The following is a 15,662-nucleotide window of genomic DNA, read 5'->3' as shown; positions in this document are numbered from 1 at the left end:
AACAGGAACACTAAGGATATATTTATGAAATGGAAGATATCCTCAGATAAAGTCATTATGGTAAATAATCACTGTTAATCTGAATCTATTTCTCTGCAGAGAATGCATTGATTTTAAAGCACTGAAATCAATGGGAACTTCTGCTTAAAAACTGATGGTGCAGCCATGTTATCAATGGTTTACATTTATTCACTCCATAGTCTGAGATTTTCACTTGATTGTATTTTGGGTTAGGTGTCGAGCTTCTAGAATTGTGGCCCAAAGTTGTTCTTATGTAGGATAATGCTCTGTTAGTTTCATTTCGCGCAAGTTCTGCTCAAAGTAACAGCTACATAGCCTGACTTAATACAGTTCTCTTACTGGAAATTAATTATTCTATTATCACATACCCTATTACCCCCCTGAAGACCAGAATTTCTCAACTGGATTTTTTTAATTGAATGTGGTAGCTCTGGAGTACTTTATTTAGCGTAGGTGACTGCTGTTTCGTATGCAAAATCTTTTCAAGTAGTCTACTTTAATGCTTTGGGAGGGCATTGCTCACTACCAGAGAACAACAATACTTGCCTATGTCCTCTGAAGACAGGAGGATCTGAAGGACTGATACACTGCTCAATATATTTCAGCCTTCTTACCACACAAACCAAATCAGTAAGTTTCTGTTTCACCATACTTCAGCATACAGAAGGTGACATAAAGGTTGCATAAATGGAGAATCGCAGAAAAAAGTTGGAAGAAACTCAATATCCTGAAACACCTGAAACATTTGAAATACTGTTTTGAATTTAAGCTGATTGGCTACCAACTGTTCATTTCATGTTAGCTTAAACCTTTCCATGAAGCTAATGAAAAGGACATAAATGTGGACTGTTAGAACCACAGATCTGATTCAGGATAGCCGTTCTGCTGAAGTTCTGGGAAAGGTTTTGCGGTGTTTGTTGTTGTTGTTTTGCTGGGGTTGTTATTATTAGTGGTGGTTATTTCTAGCACCGTGCAACATATCTTTTTCTGATAAGACAAGTTTTCTACAGAATAATTGGCAAGGATTGCCAGACATCTTTTTGTGTGATCATATGAAAGTTACACAGGCTAATCTGTTCATAACTCCTCGGCCTAGTAAAAAACAAACTTGGTCACCATAACAAAATAAGGAATAATGTATCAAAAGCATAAAATGTGTAATGTAGACTTTAAATTTAAACTCCCTAAAAGCAATGGTACAATATACAAGATAAACATGTGTGGCTTATATCAAAATATAAATCAGCAGATAAATTGATTTAATAAGAAAATAAATTTGCTTGGAAATTACTGAAGAACAGAATAATTTAGTGTATTTTAAATTGTAACTCATTCTTATAGTAATAGAATTGAGTCTAAAGCTACTCCAAAAAAGAAATTGCTTTCTGTCCTTCTGCACCTTTAATTCTATAGACAAATATCATGACCATTGGAAGTAATAATTACACAATGAGGTTTTATTAACTGGTCAGTAAGAATAAGGGAATTTTTAAAATAAATAAAATTGAAGAGTAAGTGCATTTTCTCCCTTCTCTAAGAATTGCCTCTCCTAGTTTTGAGCTTACTGTAAGTCTCTCATACCCACAAAAAAAAAAAACCCTCTTCATTGCTCTGCTAAGTCTGATTTGTAAAAGGCGGGGTGAAGAGTTCAAGCAGGCATCTAAGCACACCCTGAACAAAATAGCTCTGATTCCTGTACTGTACATGAACAAACAAGAGATGCATCCCATCAGACTCTCGACAGATCTGTCATTGTTTACCATTAGCTCTGTCATCTTCGCATGCCTTGTCATTCTGTGCAGCAGGGCGAGGGTTGGCCTGCTGCCCAACTGCTGATGTGCAGAACTGACTGTCTCCCATCCTCTGTAGATGCTGCAGACAGCATAATTCCTGATGAAAGTGTGCTCCCTAGTGTTACAGTGCTACAAAGGCCAGAGAGCTCCAGTTAGGAAGGCAGAGATGGGGAAAAAAGATCTCCAATGATTTTGGCAGATCTTGTTTCTGGAAGGCTTACTCTGTTCAGGGTATCTGTGTTATTACACAATTTTGAAAAAAAGAACAGGTTCAGGAAATTTTCTCTTTCTTAAAAAAAATGGAAGGACTATTTCATTGTTTATGACTCAGCAGCAACTTTTTAATCTGGCATAATAAAGACTCTGTGCTTAAAAAAAATTCAGTGACACATTACTGGCTGATTTTTTATATTTCTCAATGTGAACAGTGGCTTCCAATTTCCAGGGACATTTTGATTATCACGTTTCTTAAAACAAGGCTCAAAAAACTCAGGTGTGCTGGTGACTCAGCTGGTTCCTATTATCAATTGCACCTGTTGTATATTACAGGATGAAAGTTTAAACGTTATGTTTTTAGCTCAAACTCCTGCAGGATAGAGCTATCCATATTCAGCCCATGTACACTGAGCCTAGAGTGATGACAAGTTAAGCCATCCAACTTTCAGCCTTTAAACTTAAGATTAAAGACCAAGCTTTTAATTTGCCATCAAGGCAAATGCTGTGTGTAGCAGAGAGAGAGACAAATCTCTCAGGTAGTTGTCCATTTTAGCTGCATAAGAGACTCATTTTAGCCTGGAATACATTACCCTATCACCAGACTAAAATAGATGTTGAATTTTCACGTGACCAAAGTCAAACAAGGTGAAATCTGCTGTAAGTGATAAGTCATAAAATTTTTATGTGGTAAAATGTGAATACATGTAAAATTTTATATTTGTTCATTTTTCACAGATGTACATTACAGCACAAGGTGCCTTCACACTGCAGAATAAAACAACACAGTATTTAGTGATGTGGATGCACATAATGACAGAACTGTTGACTGCAGTGAGGTTGTCCCAGAGGCAAAGCACACAGATCTGAATCCAGGTCAAAGAAAGCCATAACTAGTCCAACAGTCCTCCAGCACCTCTAACAGGAATTACTTATTCTGGTGACATCACAGTCTTCTGTACAGTGACAGTCACAAAATGATGGTCTGATGCCACAAGTAGCTGGAGAGCTCATTACAAAGAAGAAGTTTAAAGAGTTTTCTAAGAATACTGATTTTGAAGAGTAAAATATATTGAACAAATTCTGCATTTAAGTAAGGGTTTAGAAAGAGAAAATGACACCTTTGTGAACTTCTTCCATCATATAATTACTATCTGGTAGATCTTTAGGCATCTGCTTTGCAGGCACAATCACTTCCTTAATCATCCAAAGGAAATTATTTGCCTCTACCAGAATAGTAGCAAGAAGAAAGCCTATATTTTTCAAATGCAGTTAAATGATTAATACTGATATTCCTACTCACAGATAATAAATAGCTTACTATGCAAATTGCCCAGATTAGTATAACAACAATACCAAAATGTGAGACAATAATATATTCTGGAATACTTTTCAAATTCTGACACAATACTGGAAAACCTGAACATTAAATAAGTGATTGAAACTCAAATTTTCAGAGTTTCTCTTATAAAAAGCTCACATTATATTTGCTAACATATTCAAGCAAAAAAAAAATAAAGGGATCTGTTGACCATTACATGGGCTAGGGAGCTAAGTTAGCTTAATATCTATCAAGATTAAACTGTCATAATGATTATGTATGTGATGGACTGTTTAGTAGCCCATATCTGGGGGTCCTTTTCAATTACATATTTACCTGGTCAGTAAATGTACAGGATATTTAAAATGATGTTCCTTTTTATGCTTCTTTTCTGATATTGCAATCAGTTGTTACAAGTAACTGCCATCAACAAAGATTCCAATTTCATTTCATACAGGAAATATGAATGATGAAGAAAATATTGACATAGACTTACCTCTTGACATAATGTTATATGTCAATATTTATTTCAATGAAAAATGAATTAGTCTTTAAATTTCATAAATTTATGAACCATCCAGGGGGAATATTTTAGAGTTCCTTTGAATTTTTATGGAATCACAAAGGTGTATTAGTAGAGGGTGGAGGAGTCACTACGCCTATACTTTCTTCTTTTAATCTTAGCTCAAGTTTAATGTCACAATGAAATCAAAGGATGGAGGTCACTAAGAAAATTTAGCACTGGAAACTCAGCAGGCTAATAGCAAGAATGTGTTTCAACACTGGTGTGGGGGAAGCAAACCTGGGGAAAGCCAAAGTTGTCTCCTCAAAAGCTTTAAAGGGTTGATCCCACATATTATAGTGATCCTGCTAAGTATCTGGTAGTCTCCATTACTTCATTTGGGCTCCAATGTTACTTTTAAATGTGGGGGATCTTTTGACCCATTGTGTTTTGGTTCCACAAGGACTTAAACAGTCCAGAATGTAATATCAGAAGGGTTCCCATCTGACATGGCGTTTCCTATTTAGCAAGAGATTAAAATACCTTAGATTGTTTTCACATCTCAAAGACTCTACATGGAAAAGAAAAAAAAAAATAGGACATGAAAATGCACGCCGATGTCTTATTATTTTGTCAGTTTCTTTATTTGTCATGCTAGTTAATATATGCTAGACTTCGGTGTTAAGCTTTAGCAAAGACAAATTAACCTTTTGTATTCCTTACTGACCTCATGCAGTGAACAGGAAACTACAGAGCAGGAAGTGCTCGTCTAAGGGACACATTTTCTTATCCAGAATAGGAACACAAGTCAGCTCATCCTCCCAGTATCCATATCAGGAGTTTTTCAATCATCACTGAATTATTTATTTTATTAAAAACAAATTATTTAATTTTAATTAGACTTACTGCCTTACTCAAAACTTTGTGCGTATATTAGGTATTCTGCTTATATTTACTATAATTATCATTCTTCTTAATAAATTGATTTTAACTTTTTAATTTGTGATTTATGGAGAGCAAACAGAGTCTGATGTGTGATCAATCTGATCAATTTATAAAAACGGATAACTTAAGTTTTTACGATGGCTGCAAGAAACAACCTGCAACTAGCTGCATGAGTTCATAACACCACTAATTATTTAAAGTTTAATATTATATTTGTAACTGCATTTATTTTGGTTTTTTGCCCATCCTGCACATTCTACGAGGCAAGAGTCATATTTTTAGTGAGTTTCTGTAGCCTACAGCTCTGTTGCATTTTGAATGACTGGCCCTTATCCTTCTATTTTTCTGCCAAAGCAAGGTTCAAGGTTCATCTAGTGTGTTATCACTGCCCAAAAAGTATGAAGTCCTGTTTGATTTTAAAATTTATATCTTATAAAACGCTTATAGTGACCTTGGATTTTACCTCTTGGTAACAAAATACTGAAATGCTTTCTTCTAGCAATCGACTTCATAACAAAGCTTACAAATCACTTTATTTCCTATCCATACAACTTGTAACAAGTTAGCAAAGTGTTCAGTCCAAATGAAACTCAGATCAGCATTTGGGTTTTACAGTAGGCCTTTTCTTTCCACTTAAGACTTGAAATATTACAAACAAGTGTGCAAAATTATTACCTCTTGTGCCATATATTTCAAAGGCAAAAACCCAAAACAAATACTTAAAATTAAAAAACTAACAAACAAATAAACAAACCAACCAAAAAAAACCCACAAAACACCAAACAAAAAACATGTGGGAATTAATTTGGCTAAGATGGTGGATAATATACCTTGGGGGGAGGGGATTACCATAAATTCACTATTTCAGTGAGCAATATATTGTAGAAAGTACATAATAATCACCTGACACTCACAATGAATAGACTGCTTTAACTGAAGATATACTTGCTTTTCATGATAAATGGCATGATGATAAAAGGTTTTTTTAATGATAAGTGTCATAGATAGAAATTTTATGTGCATTTAATTTTACTACAATAATGGTGTGGAGTATTGTTTTTGGTTCAGGTTTCTTATATAATCCTCAAACAATTTATACTAGGGATTAAAAGCAGAATCTAATTTACTCACTATTCCACAACAAGTTTCACATACCTTTGGGTAACCTTTTCTTTTCCACCAGTTCCCTTCTTTTTCTTCCCTACCCTCCAGCTAATAGGTAGGTAACCTTAAGTACACAGCCATTCTTAATGCAAAAATCAAGTGTTTATACCAAAATGTAAATGCAAAATTCATCTCAAAGGCAGAATGGAAAGAATGTGTGAAACTCCCTGAAAAGTGGAAAGTACTATCTGAAGTAAAAAATTATTTTTGTCTGTAGCTGTCTTGATCTGTGGCACTCCTGTATAGTGGAGCTAGAGGAACAGAGAGACAATTCTAACTTTTCACTTTTTATCCCCTGCACTTTACAGGGATGAGCATGATTTTCAGTATGGAGTCCTATCTATATGAGTCTCTCCAGAGATTCCATAAGAAAGTTTTATTCAGCTTTGCTTTTAGGAAATGTCCTTGTTTCAAAGCATTCTTGATTGAATTTTAGAAAAATCTCTAGATACAATACTTTACCACTGGCAAAGAAACATAAATTAATATATCTTACTGAATACAAAACTAGGATTATCAGGTTTTGAAAAGTCCAAAGTATTTTTTATAGGTGTAGGTTTGGGCCTTCTCTGTTCTGAAGAGCTCTCCCCCCAGTTTTGAAATAAATGTTCAAATATCCAAAAGAAGTTTGTCTTTTCCCAGGCAACTAGAAAAGGACAAGAGCACCAAGGTAGGCTCAGGTTGGAAATAAGAAGGAATTTCTTCAGAGAAAGGGTGATTAAACATTGGAATGGGCTGCCCAAGGGGGTGGTAGAATCACTGTCCCTGGTGGTGTTTAAGGACAGACTGGACATGGCACTTAATGCCAGGGTCTAGCTGACAGAGTGGTTCAGTCATAGATTGGACTTGATGATCTCAGAGGTCTTTTCCAGCCTAGTTGTTTGCTCCTCTGATTCTTTAATACTCTTCAAAAGGATGTTTATTAGTCTGTGGGCAGACAACAGTAAAGCTTCCATCCTAGTTCACAGCTCAACCACATTCCTTATCCACAGCATGAATCTTTTTAAATTCTGCATCACTTTCATTCACACCAATAGAGAAAAAGGTAGCTGGTTTTAAGGAGAACTGGTTATATCACTCTGTTCCTACATGTCCTGTCTAATGTATGGAGACTGCCAATGACTCTGAAGTTTTCATTTGTTTCTAAACTTTCCAATTCTAACCTCTTCTCTGAGCTTACAAGACTTTCTAGGACAGAAAATTTACACCTAAACTATTCTGGAGAGAGAGGGACATCTGCCTTTCCCATACCTTGTTTCCACTTGTTGGTGGAATAGCACAAATATGGTCTGTAATCATATATAAATTTCCCAAATTGTGAATGCATTTACCTCTGGGCACTTCCTGCTGTTAGGCAAGACCAGAATTTTGGACAAAAAAAGATTTGATTTCCTGCAGTGAATGAGGATTCATGGCTGTTCTCATCATACTGTGACTCCTTCTTATTCTTTCTAAGGTTATTTTGCTCCACATTAAAGTCTAGCCTTTGCCATATGAAATGTCATTTAATGAACTAGATTAAACAGTGCTGTCATCACAATGAGCATCAGCAGTTCTGTTTGACCTCTGGTTTTAAAATGGTTCAATCTCCCTCAGGAATTTAAGGTCAGATAAAATTTTAATATTTTTGCCATTTGGAATTATAAGCATATGTTTAGGACAAAGACAACAAGAAGAAAATTACTGAAACTTAGTTAAAGGTTTTGCAAAGAAAACATCTCTATTTTCTCCACTTGTAATCATTACTAAAACTACAAAAAAACCCCAAATGGACCATCCAAGCAAAACTTTCCACAGCTAGTTACTGCTAAGTAAAATGGTTTTTTGTGAAGAAATATCTTTTAGGGAAAAATGTGGGAGAAAAACAACCAAATAATAAAGGAGTGGAAAAAGGTCTAGAAGAGCTAAAGGGAGATGAAGAATAAGAAGAAAAGGAAAAATAACTTTAACCATCATAAAAAAATCTTTCTGACCACGAAATTTTAAAAGATTGTGAAAATATACCAGTAAAATAATGAAAGAATTTCATTATTTAGAATATGTAATGGGACAATGAGATAACTATTGCTATAAAAATTCAGGCAGGACTTAAGAGGCTCTAAATCCATCTTTATATCTTAATAACTAGAGGTCTTTTTCAACTAGAAGTGCAGATGTCTATTCAGCATAGAAGTTTTTTTCTGAACTTGAAATGATCATTCACATAGTTTTGAAAATCAATAACATTTAAGATTCACTTTGTGAATCACAAAAAAGGGCCATCAAATCAAACCTAATTTAGAGGGACCCTGCTCTGACAGAACACACTGTTTAAATGGAAGATTAAGCTACTCTTTATCAAAATCAGGCCTCTGTGGCTGAAGACTGTGTGGCAGACAGTTTTCAGAGAACATTGTTCCCTGGAGATGACACTTCAGGTACATCCCTGAACATGAATGGCCCCAGCAGTGGCCTTTCTAAACACCCCAAACTTTTTTTTTCCATGGGGCTACATCTGAAGTCTGAGTTTTAGCCGCCCAGAAAAGGAAGAGCAGTAATGAGGGCCAGATAACAATATGCTGGACTTAGATGCAAGCAGATGACTGACAGGTATCCAACTCTGAAGCTCTTCTGAAGATTGGATAGGGCATATATGCATCCATGGCTATGAGTACACCAACCATCCCATCTGCCACAGAGATGAAATCTCAAATGTCAGGGTTCAGAATCTGCAACCAAAGTTCAAAGTTGTTCTGTCCAGATGAAAAGAATATGTTTATTGCTCAGAAATTGAATATGTATGAGCACACATATAGAAGCCTATAAGAGAATAGAATAAGTTTTGCCAAAAGGAGTCAAAATTCTTCACCTGAAACCCAGCTGCTTTAATATTTTGATGCAAAAATTGAGGCTTGGTTTTCACCATTTGAGATTTTGCAGTATCAGTTCCCTCAGCTCAGGTTTTGTTATAACCTCCTGGTTTTACTTATAACCGACTATTACACATTTTCTTTTGGTAAGGAACTTTTTTTACTTGGTTTCTGCCCAAGTAGGAATGACATTGGAAAATCTGAGTAAAGTCCAGACATATGTTTGAATTAGATTGAAGGGGTGGGGAAAGGATGGCAATAGACTTTTTCATTAACAAACTTATTTTAAAATTACAGTCTTTGAACTGGAAAATGCTTTTGTATTTTTGCCGGATAATATTTGCTTGTGTAATGAAGAATTTAAAGGATTAAAAAAAATTGAGCTAAAGCACCAAACGAACAAACCAGGAAAACCTGTCAAAAAAACCCTAACACATACAAAAGCTTGACTGAAGTCATTCTTGTATTACAATACACACACACATGCGCGTGCACGCACGCATTCCAGTTGTATATACTAAGGAATGATTCTGCAAATCTTCCACTGTGCCAGATAGCTCTAAAGCCAATCAATGGACAGAGACAAGAGTGAACGGCTCCAAACCTGAATCATTGCTGAGGAAGCACAAGCATGTCAGCACACCTTTGCCAAAGCACAGTGGTGCCATATGTTATAGAAACTTGTCCCTCTACTGAGCTGTCCGAAATAATGCTCTACAAGGCAGAGAAACTACAATTTAAAGTGCAACATTTTATTGAGGAACTTGAGGGAAGCATTTGGGGTGGCAGAGAGTGGGAAGAAGAGCAAATAATTCTGAAGGTATTACAGAAAAGCTGGACTGAGTACATTGTCAGTGTAACAGGCATGTCTCTGATTTTCACTTTTTCTCTTAAACAGTTTATTTGAATTTGCCCTTCAAAGTTAGATGCAATGCATCAAAATGCATGGTTCTGGATAAAATGTATCCTGAAGACAATGACTAAAACAAATGAGAAAGCTGTAAGTGAGTAGACAAAATCACTTTTTAAAAGACGTAGCTCTGTCTTTAGAGATATACAGACTTCATGTGGCTATTTAAATAATACTAGCTAGTGATACAGGATCTCCATTTGCATCTGCAACTGATCTAGATTGGATCATTTATTTAAAGCACTATTCAGTCTTGTGGTTCAGGGGAAGAGATTAACTCATCTGCTCCTTCAGAGCATAAAGGTCATTATAAAAATGAAGTGCATGCTACGTAATAAGAGGACAATTACAAAGTGAATAAGAAAGATAAGGATTAACATTTTGAAATATCATAGAATCATAAGTCAAGGAGAGAAATATATCCACTGGGGAGCTTCCATTAACTATTTAATTGCTCTGTAGGATTAGTCTTTCAGCGCGCGCACACACACACACACACACACACACTTGCTTTCAGCCATGCACACAGAGTTTCTAGTTAGCGTAAGAGGCAATTAAGTTGGTTCACCACTTAGCAGGTCATGGTGTACTAAGATAACTTCAATTGCTTTGTTCCGAGATTAGCGACTTTGTTATTTTTAAACCCATTCTCTTGCACCAGAACCTGTAAAGACTAAGAGATTATAGTCTTGTAAAGTAAATTGAATTTTTTTGGCTTTTAGAAAGAAAAAGGTAGTAATGAATGTGAAGAGCATTGAACACATGTGCCAATGAATGCCTGCTGACAGAAATAAGTTTTACTTATCTTGGTTTATCTCAAAAATAAAAATAAAAAAAAAAACAAGAGAAATTTAAAAATATCCCAAGGTGGAAAGAGATAAGAAATCATTCTCCTTAGAGAAAAAAAATATTTTCTCAACAAATTAAAATGCAATAAATTAATTTTATTCCTAAACAATATTTCTGATCACTAAATCTATCCAAGGAAAGAAGTAGAAAAAGCCTCCTTCTATAAATCCATTGTATCCATATAGAACTGTGACAGCAGAAAATGGAGCCATTTACTGAGTTTTCATTTTGCTAACAGTTTTTCACTACATAGCTGGAAGTCACTCCTCATTTTAACACCATCATTTGCAATTTAAAACTGTGCAATTTATCAAGAAATTGTACTAATAAGATTAAATCTTTTCTGCTGGCCTTGAGTAGAATTCATTACATAAAATGAATTTGATCCAAAATCAGTATCTAGACCACTGTTTGTAAATTGCTTAATTTTCCTGTCTGTATCTGGACAGCCCTTGAGTTTTCCTTGGGCAATAGCAGTCATTTTCTGCAAGCAGCAAGATATATCTGAAAGCCTCATTAATATATTTGAGGTTTTGTTTCTAGCTTCAAGTCAGGGAGTGTTTAAAATAAGGAAGAAAGAAATGCATTGCCTTCAGTCAAACAAGAGTGATTTCCTATCCTACCTCTGCAACCCCCTCATGAAATAATATTGAAATATTTCACACATTCTTTTTTTACCCTCAGGTTTCTAAATTGTTGTGGGAAATTTTTGTTTTCCCCCTGAACCTCCAGTAGAAGTAGTTCTACTACTGGTTTTTCTCCCAAAAGTCAGCTTAATGTGGGATTGTTAATTTTGGGGATCAAACTGAAGGCAGATTCTTCAGTGGCACATTCTTCACAATTTCTGACCAGAAATAAAAGAGGAGTAAGTTCAGTTTGCAAGTCCAGCTGTCTTTGCAGGAAATCAGGAAGCATACTTGAGGTGCAGCACGACTTTTCTCAGCTTGGGTCCAAACCAAAAGTGAGCATATTGCCAACTTAGCTGTTCAGAGACAGCTGGCTATAACCTTGCTAATAGTGTATGTTGAAAATAAGGACATATAAAATGTAAAAAAAATGCACCTAAATTTCAATACTTAGGAAAAATTTTAAATCCAGACAATGTATATCAGTCTTAAGGGAAAGATTAACGTTTCCAGTGTCTGAAAATCAACTATCAGTCAAGATAAGGAGTATGTGTTGTCTGGGCTTAAACTTAAAAGCTGGCTAGCCTGGTATTTTATTTTCCACCACTGTTCATGACTTACAGAAAGAACTTGCAAAAGTCATCTTGCCAATCTGTTTCGATTCCCAAAAGACCAAAGCAAAACTAATACACTTACCTTTATCCAGAACTTCATAAGCCTTAGAAGTACTTAACCCTCTGTGTGATACTAACAGATACCACTACTTTCAGTTATTTTGGATTGTATTCTCTCATCAGCTCTACTTACATGAATTCACATCAACAATTTGTTTTAGTTTTATACTCAAGTGTGTGTAAATAGGAATTGAATTTGCAACACATTTATTTTACACAGAATTTTTTTGAAGGGGAAAAAAGGGAATGGGAAGGAAGGGAAGGGGAAGAGAATGGGAATGGGAGAGTTTGTATGAAGATATGTTCCCTTGGAAAATAATATCAAATAAATATTAAACAATACAAATAAGTAATAGACAGTGGGAATATTTAGAAAGAAAGTCTTAGCTGTAGATGAAGGTGTGTCTGCAACAAGCCCAGGAGAACACCGTTGTGGATGTCCCTACTTCACCAAGCAAACTTTTACATTATTCATCTGGAACAGGCCTATTTCCATAATGTATACAAGGGAATTTTCTGTGAGTAGGAGAGTAATTACAACCTGTGAAAGGTTAGTTTACCCTTCAAACAGACTATTTTCATGACACCATTAGTCAAGAATTTACCATATGGCTGCAAGTTTGACCATTTTTTTTTCTTTTAATCAATAATCCAGGCAACTTGAAGATTTTTTTTTGTAAACTTAACTGTTATGAATGTGGTGTTTGGTAGGTTGAGAAGCCAGGGACATTTCAAACAATCTCTGCACAGATGGTCAGATGAGGCATAAGGTGAGAATCAGAAAAGCTGCCACTTAGATACCCTCTCAAGAATAAGCAGGTGGTAAGCATGTACAAGATACTAAACAGGTTTTGAGAGTTTAGAGAGAGTTTAGAGAGAGGAGCTACTGGGCTCTCTTAGCCCTTTTATTTATTTTTTAATAGCAATAACATATGGATGCTAGGAGGCTGTCACGTGAGGCAGTATAAGCTGAAGATAAATTAAAAACAGAAGTAGAATAAACTTTGGAAGAATTAAAAACTTCCAACACAGCCTGATGTCCAAAGTTGATAATGGATTTGTATTTCCTCCAGTCCTCTGAATTCTTTATCACTATATTTCCCTGTAAATTATTAGGATTGCATTTGGCATGTGGGAACTTCTATATAATGTATCCCAGTGAATTACAAAGGGATCTGCAAGCAGAAAAATATATTGCCTCTTTTTAGAATTTAATATGTTGACTGCCCTCTGAAAATGTAGTCTCTATCAGCACAAATTTAATGCATAACGTCATCTGTTTGACATATAATTGACTTAATTTAATAATGCATGACAATATTTGATTTGGGATTGTGGTTCATCCAAAGACATTGAAAAGGTGAACACACTTATGCAGCAAATAAAAGCACTTTTTTTAAAAAAAAAAGCTTATCACTAGTTTCTATGTTTAAAGAGACCACTGCCCTCTTTTGTTTGTTTTCATTTCCCTTCCTGTTTTATTATTGCTAACAGCAGAAGAATTAGAGGAAAAAGCTAAAATTGATTTTTTTCTCCCCCCTGCCCCGTGCTTCTGACTTACATATCTTTCTTATTTTTCTACATCACCTCACATTTTCCCCTGAAAAGTCTTCTTGATTCTTTTGGAAAGTAAAGCACCTAGTAAGAAGAAAACAGTTTTTATAAACAAGAGAGAAAAATGTTCACCTGATGAAAACAATGTCAAAATGAACAAAGACCAGTTGTTCTATATGAAATTATTTTAAATTTCTGGACATTGTTTGCCTAAATATATGGACAAGACCACACTCCTTAAAAGAATATTGCTTTTTATTAATTATTTTGTTCTTTGAAAATGGACTTGACTATTCTCTAATGCATCTATGACATGAGTCAAAACATTCTTCCCACATGGAAAAATATAGAATCCTATTCTGCAGGTGTGAGAATAAAGGTCTTAGCCTAATTCTACTGAAATTTATGAGTCAGTCATTCATTTTGGAGGTTTTTAAAATCCAGAGCTTCAATAAAGACAAAGGTACATAAAGCAGGACTAATCATAGATGTAACCACTGAATTGAAAACTACAAATTCCAAAATCTCTTTTCAAAAACATCAGTCTGGAAGCAACAAGCATGTTTTATATCTTGTGGTGGGTTGACTCTGGGTGGATGCCAGATGTCCACCACAATTGCTCTACCTCTCCCTTCAATGAGTGAAATTTTTCAGACAGGAAGAAAATGTTCTTTCTGTAAGATTTCAGCAGATCAATACAAATATTAGTTTTTTCCTACATCTTCCAAAACAGGTGTAGAAAGAAGGAAAACAATAGTAAGCATGGAGAAAATATGGGAAAAAATAATTTTTCAATAGCTGTAGGATAAGTTATCACTCATAGATTTATGTTATGGATTGGCAAATATGTATCAGTGGCTGCTGTGAATTCTGGCTTTCTTTTGCTGTCAAGAAAAAACATTTTCTGATTGATTAAGTGTTCTCAGCTTTCTTTTTGAGTTCTGACTCATCTAGATGTAACATTTGGTGTTGGCCAGCACAATTTCTCCATAAGGCAGGATGAAAAGAGGCAGACAGAGAAACATCTGTGGGGAGAGTATGTCAGTAGAAGGGAAATCAAAAGAAAGAGCCAGAGTCCATCTTTCTGTCGTCCAATATTCGTTAATTTAGCATTCTCCCAGGCACAGATATGCTAATTTAGGTGTTGCAATGATTGAATTTCTCTAACAAGATCAGAATGTCAGGTGAAGGACTGATTGCAACCTGGTGAGCTACCTTTCTGCTAAGTTATCTTTTGATACACTTGTTCTATTGCCTACACATCTGAGGCAATTTTAAAGTCTCCTGGGAAGAAGATAAGCCCAACATATGAAAACTGGGAGTGGCTAGAGATTCCTTAGCATTAGTGCAAATGTGAGCAGATATCTCACTATCTTCAGAGTGTACACCGAAAGAAAAAGAGAATAATACTGCATAATCTCTTTCTTTATTCTGTTCATTAAATAGTCTGTTGTTGAAATATCAGTTTTGGTCTGCTGACTTCTGATTGGATTCTCCATTTATTTACAATTTATCATTTAATTTCATAAGATTATCTTAGCATTCTTTTGATTTTAGACTATTTTAGTCTATTATTAGTCCATTTTGTGGATTTTCTTTGCTACTGGCTGTTGTTATATCTCATGAATTATGATACTCTTTCTAATAGCTATAAAACAATTGCAAGTTTATTTCCAAAAACTGCAGCAGGTGGTTTTGAAGTGATCTTTAAACACAGTCTTTTCCTCTTTTCTGGAGGAAAAGACTGTGTTTTCATTTTCATTTATATTGATTTAGCTAAATAAGGAATTAGGCCCAGAAAATCCAACTGTTGGAAAGAAAGCAGATTTAGAACTGAAATTCACCTTTGTAAATAATATTTTATCCTGTTCAAGATGGCACAAGTTCTGCATTGATGAGCTCCAGACATCAGGTCCTTTAGAACATGTTACTTCAAGAGTTAATATTCCTCTAAGCCTTTTTATTCATTTGGCTTTCTTTTTTCTTTTATTCTCTTCTTTCTCATCTTACTTCAAAAAATTTATTCAAAATACCTTTTCGATTAACTCCCTCAACTTGACAGCATATGATTTTTAATGCATGACTAGATGCCCACTCTACTTTTATGGCAGAGAGGAGAGGGTGAAAATTCTGTGGATCCTTTAGATCAGCAATGAAGTGGCCTTCACCCACTGCAGGAATATTTTCTTCTCTTAGATGCAGTGGGATTTAAAAATGCAACATTATGTGAACATGATCTGC

Source organism: Geospiza fortis, unplaced genomic scaffold (genome assembly GCF_000277835.1).
Source record: "Geospiza fortis unplaced genomic scaffold, GeoFor_1.0 scaffold366, whole genome shotgun sequence".
NCBI lineage: Eukaryota > Metazoa > Chordata > Aves > Passeriformes > Thraupidae > Geospiza > Geospiza fortis.
This window is presented reverse-complemented; position numbering follows the sequence as displayed.